Raw genomic sequence first — 12,726 nt, 5'->3', positions numbered from 1 at the left:
AGGTGAGGGCCCATGGTGTTCGAGGTGAGCTACTGGTATGGATTGAGGATTGACTGTCTGACAGAAGGCAGAGAGTTGGGATAAAAGGTTCTTTTTCGAAATGGCAGCCAGTGACAAGCAGTGTCCCGCAGGGTTCAGTGTTGGGGCCACAGCTGTTCACGTTATATATTAATGATCTGGATGAAGGGACTGGGGGCATTCTAGCGAAGTTTGCCGATGATACAAAGTTAGGTGGACAGGCAGGTAGTACTGAGGAAGTGAGGAGGCTGCAGAAGGACCTAGACAGTTTGGGAGAGTGGTCCAGGAAATGGTTGATGGAATTCAATGTGAGCAAATGTGAGGTGTTGCACTTTGGAAAAAAGAACACAGCATGGACTACTTTCTAAACGGTGAGAAAATTCGTAAAGCCAAAGTACAAAGGGATCTGGGAGTGCTAATCGAGGATTCTCTAAAGGTAAACATGCAGGTTGAGTCCGTGATTAAGAAAGCGAATGCAATGTTGTCATTTATCTCAAGAGGGTTGGAATATAAAAGCAGCGATGTGCTACTGAGACTTTATGAAGCTCTGGTTCGGCCCCATTTGGAGTACTGTGTCCAGCTTTGGTCCCCACACCTCAGGAGGGACATACTGGCACTGGAGCGTGTCCAGCGGAGATTCACACGGATGATCCCTGGAATGGTAGGTAGGTCTAACTTACGAGGGACGGCTGAGGATCCTGGGATTGTATTCATTGGACTTTAGAAGATTAAGGGGAGATCTAATAGAAACTTACAAGATAATACATGGCTTGGAAAGGGTGGACGCTAGGAAATTATTTCCGTTAGGCGAGGAGACTAGGACCCGTGGACACAGCCTTAGAATTAGAGGGGCTAAATTCAGAACATAAATGCGGAGACATTTCTTCAGCCAGAGAGTGGTGGGCCTGTGGAATTCATTGCGCAGAGTGCAGTGGACGCTAAATGTCTTCAAGGCAGAGATTGATAAGTTCTTGATGTCACAAGGAATTAAGGGCTATGGGGAGAATGCAGGTAAGTGGAGTTGAAATGCCCATCAGCCATGCTTGAATGGCGGAGTGGACTTGATGGGCCGAATGGCCTTACTTCCACTCCTATGTCTTATGGTCTTATGTATGAGGCAGGAGACAGTGGGGACAAATTTGTCTGTGAATGAATTTGATCTCAAATCCAGAACTTTCAGTGACTGGTTTGTACCAGCAAAGAACAAAGAGCAATACAGCACAGGTACAGGCCATTCAGTCCTCAATGCCTGTGCTGATACATTTTGCCCTTCTATCCTAAAACTGTCTTCACTTACAGGATCAAATATCCCTCTATTCTCTTCCTATTCATGTGTTGATACAGGTGCTTCTAAAATGCTGCTATTGTGTCTGCTTCCAATACCACCTCTGGCAGCGTGTTCCTGTCACTCACTACACTTCACGTGAAAAACATGCCTCACACATCTCTTTTAAACACACCCCCACTGACACCTGGGACCTGTCTCTCTGAATAATTGGCACCTCCACCCTGGAAAAAAGGCTCATACTTTCCATTCTACCCATGCCATTCACAATCTTATAAACTTCTATCAGGTCACTTCCTGCATTCCACTGAAAACAAATTCAGTCTATCTAACCTTTCTTCATCACTAAAATCCCCCAGGCCAGCCAACATTCTGGTAAATCTTTTCTGTACCCTCTCCAAAGCATCCACATCCTTCTGGTATTGTGGTGACTGAACTGTACACAACAACAGCAGTGGAGAAATCTTTCGACCAAAAATCTGTGAGATCAACATTGTATAACCTGGATAGAATAGAAAGAAATATGAATAGAATCAAAGTCAACCCCCAATGTTTATTTTCACTGATAATAGTAATAATGTGCAGTGTTTATGAGTAATACGGATACTGATATTGTAAAGTGTCTACTAATAACAATTCTTGATTGCAATAATCGTATACAGTACAGGTATCGACTGATAAAACACAATCTCACAGATTTTTGTCCTTAGATCAAATTTTGTGTTTTACAATGCAAATTCAACAAAGCGTCTGACAGTAGTTTCACTCCTAAATATTTCAGCATAAAATTGAAAAGCATATTTGTAAGGAGATTACAGTTATCTGTAACAATAATGGGGTGGTAAGAGTAGAGGATTTTAACTTTCAAAAGTAGACTACGACTGCCATAGACAATAGATAATAGACAATAGGTGCAGAAGTAGACCATTCTGTCCTTCAAGCTAGCACCACCATTCACTATAATCGTGGCTGATCATCCTCAATCAGTATCCTGTTCCTGCCTTATCCCCATAACCCTTGATTTCACTATCCTTAAGAGCTCTATCCAACTCTTTCTTGAAAGTATCCAGAGACTTGGCCTCCACAGCCTTCTGGGGCAGAGCATTCCACACACCCACCACTCTCTGGATGAAGTAGTTTCTCCTTAACTCTGTTCTAAATGGCCTACCCATTATTTTTAAACTGTGTCCTCTGGTACGGGACTCACCCATCAGTGGAAACATGCTTCCTGCCTCCAGAGTGTCCAATTCTTTAATAATCTTATACTTCTCAATCAGATCCCCTCTCAGCCTTCTAAATTCAAGCGTATACAAGCCCAGTTGCTCCAATCTTTCAGCATAAGATAGTCCTGCCATTCTGGGAATTGACCTCATGAACCTATGCTGGACTCCCTCAATAGCCATAATGTCTTTCCTCAAATTTGGAGAACAAAACTGCGCACAATATTCCAGGTGCGGTCTCACCAGGGCCCTGAACAGCTGCAGAAGGACCTCTTTGCTTCTATACTCAATTCCTCTTGTTTTGAAGGCCAGCAAGCTATTAGCTTTCTTCACTGCCTGCTGTACCTGCATGCTTGCTTTCAATGACTGATGTGCAAGAACACCTAGATCTCGTTGTACTGCCCCTTTACCTAACTTGACTCCATTTAGGTAGTAATCTGCCTTCTTGTTCTTGCCACCAAAGTGGATAACCACACATTTATCCACATTAAACTGCATTTGCCATGCATCCATCCACTCACCAGCCTTTCCAGGTCACCCTGTATTCTCCTAACATCCTCCTCACATTTCACCCTGCCACCCAGAAAATTTGCTAATATTACTTTTAATAGTATCAAGGGCTTGGGTGAAGATTCTGTGCAAGAAAATTCTCATAATCAGTCTGTGGATGTAGCAACTAGAGAAGGAGCAAAACTTGGTCTACTCTTGGGAAATAATGATATGGAGGTGCCAGTGTTGGACTGGAGTGGACAAAGTTAAAAGTCCAGATTATAGTCCAACAGGTATTTGGAAGTACGTGTTATCGGAGCGCTGCTCCTTCACCAGGTAGCCTTTTTGACCTTGAGAAATAAAGCAGGGCGAGTGACTGAGGAGTCAATGGGACAGCACTTTGGGGCCAGTGATTATAATTCTCTTTGCTATGTGGGAGGCTTTTAAAGAGAGGTTGATTAGACAGCCGGACAGATATGTCTATGTGAAAATGAAGGATAGAAATGGCAAGATGAGGCAATCATGGATGACAGGTGAAATTGTGGGACTAGCAAAGAGCAAAAAGGAAGCATACATAAGATCGACGTAAGCGTACATAAGGAAGGTACGTAAGCTTTGGAAGAATATCTGGAGGGTAGGACCAATCTGAAATGAGGAATTAAGAGGGCTAAAAGGGCTCATGAGATATCTTTAGCAAACAAGTTTAAGGAAAATCCTGAAGCCTTTTATTCATATATAAGAAGCAAGAGGGTAACTAGAGAAAGGGTTGGCCCACTCAAGGACAAAGAAGGGAAGTTATACATGGTGTCAGTGAAAATGGGTGAGATTCTTAATGGGTACTTTGCGTCAGTATTCACCGAGTAGAGGGACTTGACAGATGTTGAGGTTAGGAATAGATGCTTGATTACTCTAGGTCAAGTTGGCAAAAGGAGGGAGCACGTGTTGGGTATTCTAAAAGGAATTAAGGTGGACAAGTCCCCAGGTCTGGATGGGATCTAACCCAGGTTACTGAGGGACGTGAGAGAGGAAATAACTGGGGCCTTAACAAATATCTTTGCAGCATCCTTGAACATTGGTGAGGTCCCAGAGAACTGGAGAATTGCAAATACTGTCCCCTTGTTTAAGAAAGGTAGCAGGGATTACCCACGCAATTATAGACCAAAGAGCCTGCCATACTGAGGGAAAAGATATATACCCATTTGGAAGAAAATGGGCTTATCAGTGATAGGCAACATGTCTTTTTGCAGGGGAAGTCATGCCTTACCAACTTAATAGCATTCCTTGAGGAAGTCACAAAGTTGATTGATGAGGAAAGGGCTGTAGATGTCATATACATGGACTTCAGTCAGACATTTGGTAAGGTTCCCAATGGTAGGTCGCATGTGGTCCAGGGTGTATAAGCTAGATGGATAGAGAATTGGCTGGGCAGCAGGAGATAGAGTAGTAGTGGAAGGAAGTTTCTCAAAATGGAGAACCGTGGTCAGTGGTGTTCCACAGGGATCGGTGTTGGGACCACTATTGTTTGTGATATACATAAATGATCTGGAGAAAGGTATGGATTATCTGATTAGCAAGTTTGCAGATGACACTAACATTGGTGGAGTAGCAGGTAGTGAAGGGGACTGTCGGAGAATGCAGCAGAATATGGATAGCTTGGAGAGTTGGGCAGAGAAATGGCAGATGGAGTTCATTCCGGGAAAATGCGAGGTGATGCATTTTAGAAAATCCAATTACAGAGCGAACTATACATTGAATGGAAAAGCCCTGGGGAAAATTGATGTGCTGAGAGATCAGGGTGTTCATTAGATTACTTATAGTGCGGAAACAGGCCCTTTGGCCCAATAAGTCCACACCGACCCTCCGAAGAGCAACCCACCCAGACCCATTCCCCTACATTTACTCCTTCACCTAACACTACTGGCAATTTAGCATTGTCAATTCACCTAACCTGCACATTTTTGGATTGTGGAAGGAAACCAGAGCACCCAGAGGAAACCCACGCAGACACAGGGAGAACTCCACACAGACAGTTGCCTGAGGCGGGAATTGAACCCGAGTCTCCGGCACTGTGAGGCAGCAGTGCTAACCACCGTGCCACCCACATTGTATCCTGAAGGTGGCAATGCAGGTCTATACAGTGGTCAAGAAGGCATATGGTATGCTTTCCTACATTGGATGGGGTATTGAGGACAAGAGTTGGCAAGTCATGTTACAGTTATGTAAGACTTTGGTTCAGCCACATTTGGAATGCTGCATACCGTTCTGGTTGCCACATTACCAAAAGCATGTGGATGGTTTGGAGAGTGTGCAAAGGAAGTTCACCAGGATGTTGCCTGGTATGGAGGGTACTTGCGATGAAGGAAGGTTGAGTAGATTAGGATTATTTTCATTAGAAAGATGCAGGTTGAAGGGGGGGATCAGATTGAGGTCTACAAAATCATGAGAGGTATAGATAGGGTGGTTAGCAAGAAGCTTTTTCCCAGAGAGGGGGTCTCATTTACTAGGGATAACGAGTTAAAGGTGAGAGGGGAAATGTTTAAGGGAGATATGCGTGGAAAGTTATTTATGTAGAGGATGGTTGATGCCTGGAAAGAGTTGCCAGCGAAGGTGTAGAGGTGGGCACAGTAGCATCATTTAAGATGTATCTAGACAGATACATGAATGGGCAGGGAGTAGAGGGATACAGATCCTTAGAAAATAGGCAACAGGTTTAGACAGAGGACCTGGATCGGCGCAGGCTTGGAGGGCCAAAGGGCCTGTTCCTGTGCTGTAATTTTCTTTGTCTTTGTTTTTTGTAGTTTTAAAGTAGTGGTGGAAAAGGATCAAGCTGATCTCAAAGTTAAGGAAGGCAAATTTTGACAGTATTAGGCAAGATAGAATTTCCCAAATGAGTTTGAATGAACAAGGAAAGCTGGGGGATAACAGCGTGCAGTAGAACAGCTCTCAAGGAGCTCTCCAACATGAGGTATTGAATGTTTGAATAGCCTCAGCAGAATGAAGGTCATCACTGAAAAGGATATCAAAAGGTATTGAGATATTGATGTGGCTAATAGTGCTTGGAATAATTTAAGTATTGTTGTTTGAAGACAAGTTGGAATTAACGGTTGAGACCAGCATCAGATTAATGTAGTCTTTGGGATATTCAATTACAGATTAAATCTCAATGACATCACATCATTAAAATAAAGCTATTGTTCAAAATTATAAGAAGCCTGAAGGTGCAATCACAGTTTCCCAGTGGAGATGCAACACAATATAAAATAAAGTCTCTGGAACTGTCTCATCTCCAATTCTGAGAGGATTCTCCAATTTGGACAGATTGCCAGCAGCAGGAAGGGGGAGGTTGTTTCACAAAGAACAAAATGTATTTTCTAAGGCTAAGAATCACAACAGTATGCTACACCACCCTTGCTGTCGTTGGTGTTCCTGGGAGGTTTTGTTATAACTAAATTGCATAAATCACTGCATTGAAACATAGTTATTTCCATTTACAACTGATAATTGTTATATTTCCATTTAGCAAGGCAAATCCCGATGTCAGACAATAGTGTCCTCACTGACTGAGTTTAAAGTGAATAGTTTGTCAGTTCGGAGGCTCCTCAGTAATGTGCAGCATTGTGTGTTTCCCTATACAGTGCAGAATGGGTTTACACTGAGGCCACATTGATGGAGTTTGGCTGAGCACCGGCCCTGGCTGGTCTAGAAAGGGTTTTGGAAGACCACCCTCTCTCTGTGGTAGTTCACAGCCTGCTATCGGTCAGATGGGTTTTGTAACAACCCACCTCTCAGTGACACCTGGTGTTTCCCATTCCTTGATGGAAAGGGATTGTGTTGGTGGATCTTGTTTAGGCAGCTCGCTCCAAATGGGCGCCCAGATAAAACAGGGTAATCAATGGGTACAGCAGGTTATTATGGAGTAAATGGTGAGGGTCAGCAGAGATGGCTTTGATCATCTTGTGGGTTTTTATCAGTCAGTAGATGTGTGGGGTCATGACATTGGTGAGGACAGATCACTGGGTTAATGCGAGTTTCCACTGTATGAGATCAATGTCTGCAGTTAACATTTCCAAACTTACTCTGTGATGTAATTCTTCAGCTGAGGAAAGAAACTCTATCTGTAGCTCACAGACACTCTGCATTATCCAGAGATTGATTGGAATGTTGTGTACTGTTGATCCAGATCTCCAGGAATCACTCTGAGTGAAGGTATTCCTGATCATGGAATTGTACTGAATGGGGATCACAAACCTTAGGCTGGACCCTCATGTTGCTGGGAGGATGTGTCATTGTAGAATTGTACAGAATGTGGGTAACTGCTCAGATATGAACTTCTGAGCCAGTATTCTTGCTTTTCTGTGGGTATCTGTAAATACAGTATTGGAGTAAATGTGGAGCACTCACAGCAGAATACCCGTGACCTAGGAGGAGTAACTCAGACTATAAACTTTAATTGGTTGTGGGGAACTGAATGCAATGGAATATCTGACTGCAGTGGGAAATAGAATGATAGCTTATTTGAAACCATGTGATGCTTTATTTGTATTATATTTCTCATTTCTGATCTGTTCACAAATGGAGCTATGAATGTAGCTTGGAAATGTGATGGATTGTATGTGGGAAAATCTTCTCAGTTGGGTGGATATGTTTGGTCCAAAGTTTCCAAAGTTAAATGATCCGCTGGAGATAAACAAATATAAGTCAACAGATGTGGAGCTGGAGAAGCACAGCAGGTCAGTCTGCATTGGAGGAGCAGGGAAGTCGATGATGTTTTTTGCTGGGATCCTTCATTAGGACTGGGGAGGGAAGGGGAGGGGAGCTTAGAAATAAATGGGGGGTATGGCTGGGGGAAGGGCAGGTGAGATGGTGATAGGTGGATGCAGGTGGGGGTAATTGTGATTGGTTCATGGAAGGGGGTGGAGTGGACAGGTGAATAGGAGGATGGACATACAGGAATAAAAAAATATTAATAGGAATAAAAATACCTGTTTTAACAAATAACTGACTTTAGTATCTGCAATATTGTGACTATGATTAATAATTGAGTTTGAGTGCATTTCAGAGAATTAACAGTACAAAATGCAGAAAGTGGGCCATTAAATAGAGAAAATCTTGAATGAGACATTTGACTTAAGACATTACGACTCGATTTTGCCCAGCATATTTAATGTAACTAACAGAGCTCACAATTCCAATTTCTCGAGTTGCAGGCATTTCTCTTCTTTTCGTATGATAATGACAAATATTCTGACTTTGTCGGTTGTCCAGATTCTGTCACACATTTCCCATTTTTTATTCCCAGCCGCTTCCAAAGAAGCAAGTGTTAACTCTAAAGTGTGACAAACTCAGGACTATTTGTATTGCAGATCATACGACACCAAGTTATAGTTCAACAGCCAAAAGAGAAAATGCTGGAAAATCTCAGCAGGTCTGGCAGCATCTGTAAGGAGAGAAAAGAGCTGACGTTTCGAGTCTAACTGACCCTTTGTCAAAGCTTTGATGCTGCTAGACCTGCTGAGATTTTCCAGCATTTTCTCTTTTGGTTTCAGATTCCAGCATCCGCAGTAATTTGCTTTTATAGTTCAACAGGTTTATTTAGAAGTACAGGTAGTCAATCCTTTATTCAAAATCCTGAAATCCGAAAAGCTCCCAAATCCAAAATTCCTTTTGTGAAGTTTTTTCTCATTCACAAAGTTGTTTGGCATGCAAACAGTTAACCCAACTCCACACCCACTCAACCCACATCGCTCAGATGTGACATGGGGGCATGACCCAGCACTGGCAGGCGTCAATTCTGTCTCAGGGCCTGTAATACCCACCAATGAGACTGCTGTTCAGTACAATTTTTTAAAATTCCACGATTAAACAGTCACTTATTTTGAAATGCAAAAACTTCCGAATTCCAAAAACCAACTGGTCCTGAGGGTTCAGATAAAGGATTGTGTACCTGTAGTAGCTTTCGGAACACCTCTCCTTCATTAGGTAGCTCATGGGGCAGGTTCATAAGACACAGAATTTAGAGCACAAGATCATAGTGTCATGCAACTGAAGAAATCTAGATTGCTGTTAAGTCTTTCTTTTAGAATGGGTTGCGGGTTTTAATTCATTAATATATAAATCCCAGAATTTCTTTCAAGTCATATTCCCAAGATAACTTAAGGTTTTACAAAAAAAAGTGACATCGCTGCTCAGACAACGCATTAAGTGTGTGGAGTTAGAGACTGTATCTATTCCATCCTTGAGTCAGACTGGTTCTAGTTCCAACGTAGGAACTTATAAAATGTTACATGGATTAACTGCCTGCATTCACTGCCTGCAGGTTGTGTGCTTTTTGAGCAAAATAGATTGTATCTACAAATACAATTCTGCAAATGCAAATTCAGCCCATTGGCTTAAATGTTTGTGTGTGTGCATGTGAGGGAGAGAGGAGCGTGTGTGTATGTGCATGCATGTGTATGCATGTGTGTGTGTAAGGGAGAGAGTGTGTGTGTAAGGGAGAGAGTGTGTGTGTGCATGCTTGATAGACTGTGAGTGTGACAGAGTATAAGCCTGTGAGAGGGAGTGCAAGTGGGGATTGTATGTGTGTGTGGCTGAGAGAGAGAATATGTATGTGAAAGGGTCAATGTGAGTGTATGTGCATATAAGAATGTATGTGTATGTGTGAGTATATGTGTGTATATAGTGTAGTGGAGTCAACTGTGGTGTAACATGAACCCCAGATCCCATTGAGGCCATCCTCATGGGTATCAAATGTGGCTATCGAACACTTCATCTCTACACACTCCACTCAGCATGCACACACTCACACTCTGTCCCTCTCCCCCAACCCCCAACACATACACACTCTCTCTCTCACACACACACACACATAAGTCAATGAGGTGAATTTGCATTTGCAGAATTGTATTTGCAGATGCATTCTATTTTATATTATTGACCAGAGACAAAGTAATTTGTATTTTAATTCATCCATAAACACATTCTTGGCGAAAGCAAATTCAGCAAAACAGTGTGATTCTCATTGCGGTCTTCTCATTCTAACGTGGCAGAATGAAATACTGAAAGAACCCTTTCAACAACTGAGAGAGCCCTCAAGATTTTTTTGTAGCAGCAGAGAGAGAGCTGTATTGACCAGTTTCAATTCCAAAACACGAAGTTCAACAACAGAAAGCAGAAACTAAAACCCTGGGAGTTTGTGAGCCTAACTCCATCCACTCAGGATGTTGTTGTGTAAATTTTAAAAATATCAAAGCTATTTACTCTGCTTTCCAAGGAGCAGACACCTCACCATTAGTTGACAATAGCTCTCTTCAAGAGAAACAGGACAAAATAAATCCCTCTTAATGGCATATTTCCGACACACTGTAGTCCCATATAGCCCAGTCCATGTTAGAATGAAAGCTTTCATTCTCTGAAAGACATTTGTGAAGGAGATGAGATTCTTTTTTTCCTGACAACTGACAACAGTTTAGTGGTCACCATTAGACTGTTAAGTCTAGATTTGTATTGAATTCACCGTCTGCCATTGTGGATATCGAACCCAGCTCCCCTTGATCTCTGAACTCATTGTCTCACAAGACCAAAACGCCATCATCTCCCCTAATCTTTGACATTGGACTGGATCCACAGCAGCAGTCCCTGATACCAAGCTCCAAGAAGGCAGCGGAATAGGATGTTCCAGCCAAAACTCATCCGCGCCACGTGTTCTTCTTTCTCTTTTCCTGCTCCTTTCCTTCCTGGCCACTGGTGAGCAATGATTCCTTGCCTGCAGAGATGATTCCTGGCCTCTGGCAACCACTCCCGTCCTCTAGGGAGCACGATTCATTGCCTGCAGAGATGATTTGCGCCCTTTGGTCATGACTCCTGGACTGGCACAGCAGCCTTCTCTCACGGTCTCCTGGCCTGGCACAACAGCTTCCTGGCATGTTGTGGGCAGCCTTAATGTTCCCATAGCAGCGTTCCGGTGAGGCGTGGCATCCTCCTGGCCTGTTGCAAGGGCCTCCCAGCCTAGCGCAGTAGCCTTCCAGCGTGGCATGCCATCCTCCCATCCTGGCGCAGTAGCCTCTTAGTGTGGCATCCTCCTGACCTGGTACAGTGACCTTACAGCACAGTGACCTCCCCGCCTGGTGCAGCAGCCTCCCGGGGCGACATGGCAACGTCCTAGTCTGGCGTAGCAGCCTCCTTGCATAGCGGCTTCCCGGCATTGTGTGTCACTGATGCGGACTGAAAACTAGCTGCCAGCGTGGTCTGCTGTCCTGAACTTTTACTTTTGTATCTCAGTCGGTACTGTAATTGGTGAGGTATAAACTCCTCACTGTACTCATTGAGTATATGTGACAATAAAGGCTAGTCTATGTTTGCTCCCCTAGAACAAAATTGTGGTGCAATTCTGGTGATCTCCACAGAGAATGCTGGTTAAACCGTGAAGACTCTTAGCCCTAGTGTGTGCTCCAAATCTGGGAGGGGGGTTTCCATTCACAGGGAGAGGGACTAGGAGAGGAGTTTGGGTGCATGAACCTGGACATCAGGCAAGAAGCTTTGCTTAATCCCAGATAAAGTGTCTGATTTCTAAACTGGAAAGATGCAATGGAGTCAGATTTTATTTGTGTGAAGACTATGGTTTACAGACTTGAACATGTGTCGGAATTCCATCACAAATATTGGAAGTTGGGCGGCATGGTGGCTCAGTGGTTAGCACTGCTGTCTTGCAGCACCAAGAAGACAGGTTCAATCCCAGCTTCTGGTGACTATGTGTTGATTACACATTCTCCCTGGGTCTGTATCAGTTTCATTTGGGTGCTCTGGTCTCCTTACACAGTCCAAAAATGTGCAGGGTCGGTGGATTGGCCATGGGAAACACAGCATTACTGGGATTGGGAGGCAGGTGTTTGAGTGGGACGCTCTTCAGAGAGTTGGTGTGGACTTGTTGGGCTGAAGGATTTGTTTCCACACTGTACAGATTTTTTTTAAAAAAACACTTCTTTTAATTTTGGTGCAATCTAACCTGGAACATGGTGGTTGGATTCACTGCTGAATACCTTCAAAGTTCTGATTGTCAGTATGTTCAGTCCTGTACATGAGGGAGTGACTCAATGTCCAATCATTCACCTGTCCATAATGTTGAGGGCATCCATTTCTGGTTACTGTGGAGTGATTCCATATCTTGTACTGTCCTTCATAAAGTGTGGATATAAAATTCTGGAGGCAATCTGAGCTGTGGAGACTCCAAAACTGAATGCAAACATTTTGCAGTTAATGTCCATGTCAGGTGTCTCCCATTCTCTACTTTATTGATCCCAGATGTCTTCTTGTGGATGTTGTGGTCTTATGGGAAACTCCTGCCAGTCAGAGTAACCTATGAAAGAGAAGAAACAACTTCTCATTCCACCAAAAAATATTGAGTTTCTTAACTTGTTTCTGGGGGTGATTTGCTGCTGATGCATTTCCCTATGTGTCTCTAGAAGGGCAATTGTTTGATTTGAGAGGTGTTACTATAATGGTTCAGATGATAAGACACAGAGCAACAATTATCTTTGTGCTAAAATCCATCATGCATAGAGAATATTTGATCAGTAACTTTGTCTCTTTTTTTCCTTTCTCTCTCTTACAGTTAGTCGAGCAGCAATTCTAATCTTATCTGAGGGCAAGTGTGGTCTTTCGACATGCACCCCTCGCTATCCGATAACCATGGCAGTGTCTGATCTACTGTACGTTACT

At 43.3% G+C, this 12,726-nt stretch overlaps 1 protein-coding gene and 1 long non-coding RNA gene across 2 annotated transcripts in view; one reads left to right on the top strand and one right to left on the bottom strand.

Annotated features, from left to right (window-relative positions):
• Positions 1-12,726, bottom strand: part of LOC148136295 (uncharacterized) — a 328,974-nt gene that overhangs the window by 196,567 nt on the left and 119,681 nt on the right. The window lies entirely within an intron of this gene.
• Positions 1-12,726, top strand: part of LOC148136297 (uncharacterized) — a 39,635-nt gene that overhangs the window by 12,539 nt on the left and 14,370 nt on the right. The window contains exon 3 of the long non-coding RNA XR_015754638.1: positions 12,620-12,716. This is a non-coding gene — a long non-coding RNA (uncharacterized LOC148136297). The remainder of the gene's footprint in view (positions 1-12,619; positions 12,717-12,726) is intronic.

Source organism: Chiloscyllium plagiosum, unplaced genomic scaffold, assembly GCF_037043375.1.
Source record: "Chiloscyllium plagiosum isolate Xiang-an unplaced genomic scaffold, Cpla_swu_hap1 HiC_scaffold_46, whole genome shotgun sequence".
NCBI classification, from domain to species: Eukaryota; Metazoa; Chordata; class Chondrichthyes; order Orectolobiformes; family Hemiscylliidae; genus Chiloscyllium; species Chiloscyllium plagiosum.
This window is presented reverse-complemented; position numbering and strand designations above follow the sequence as displayed.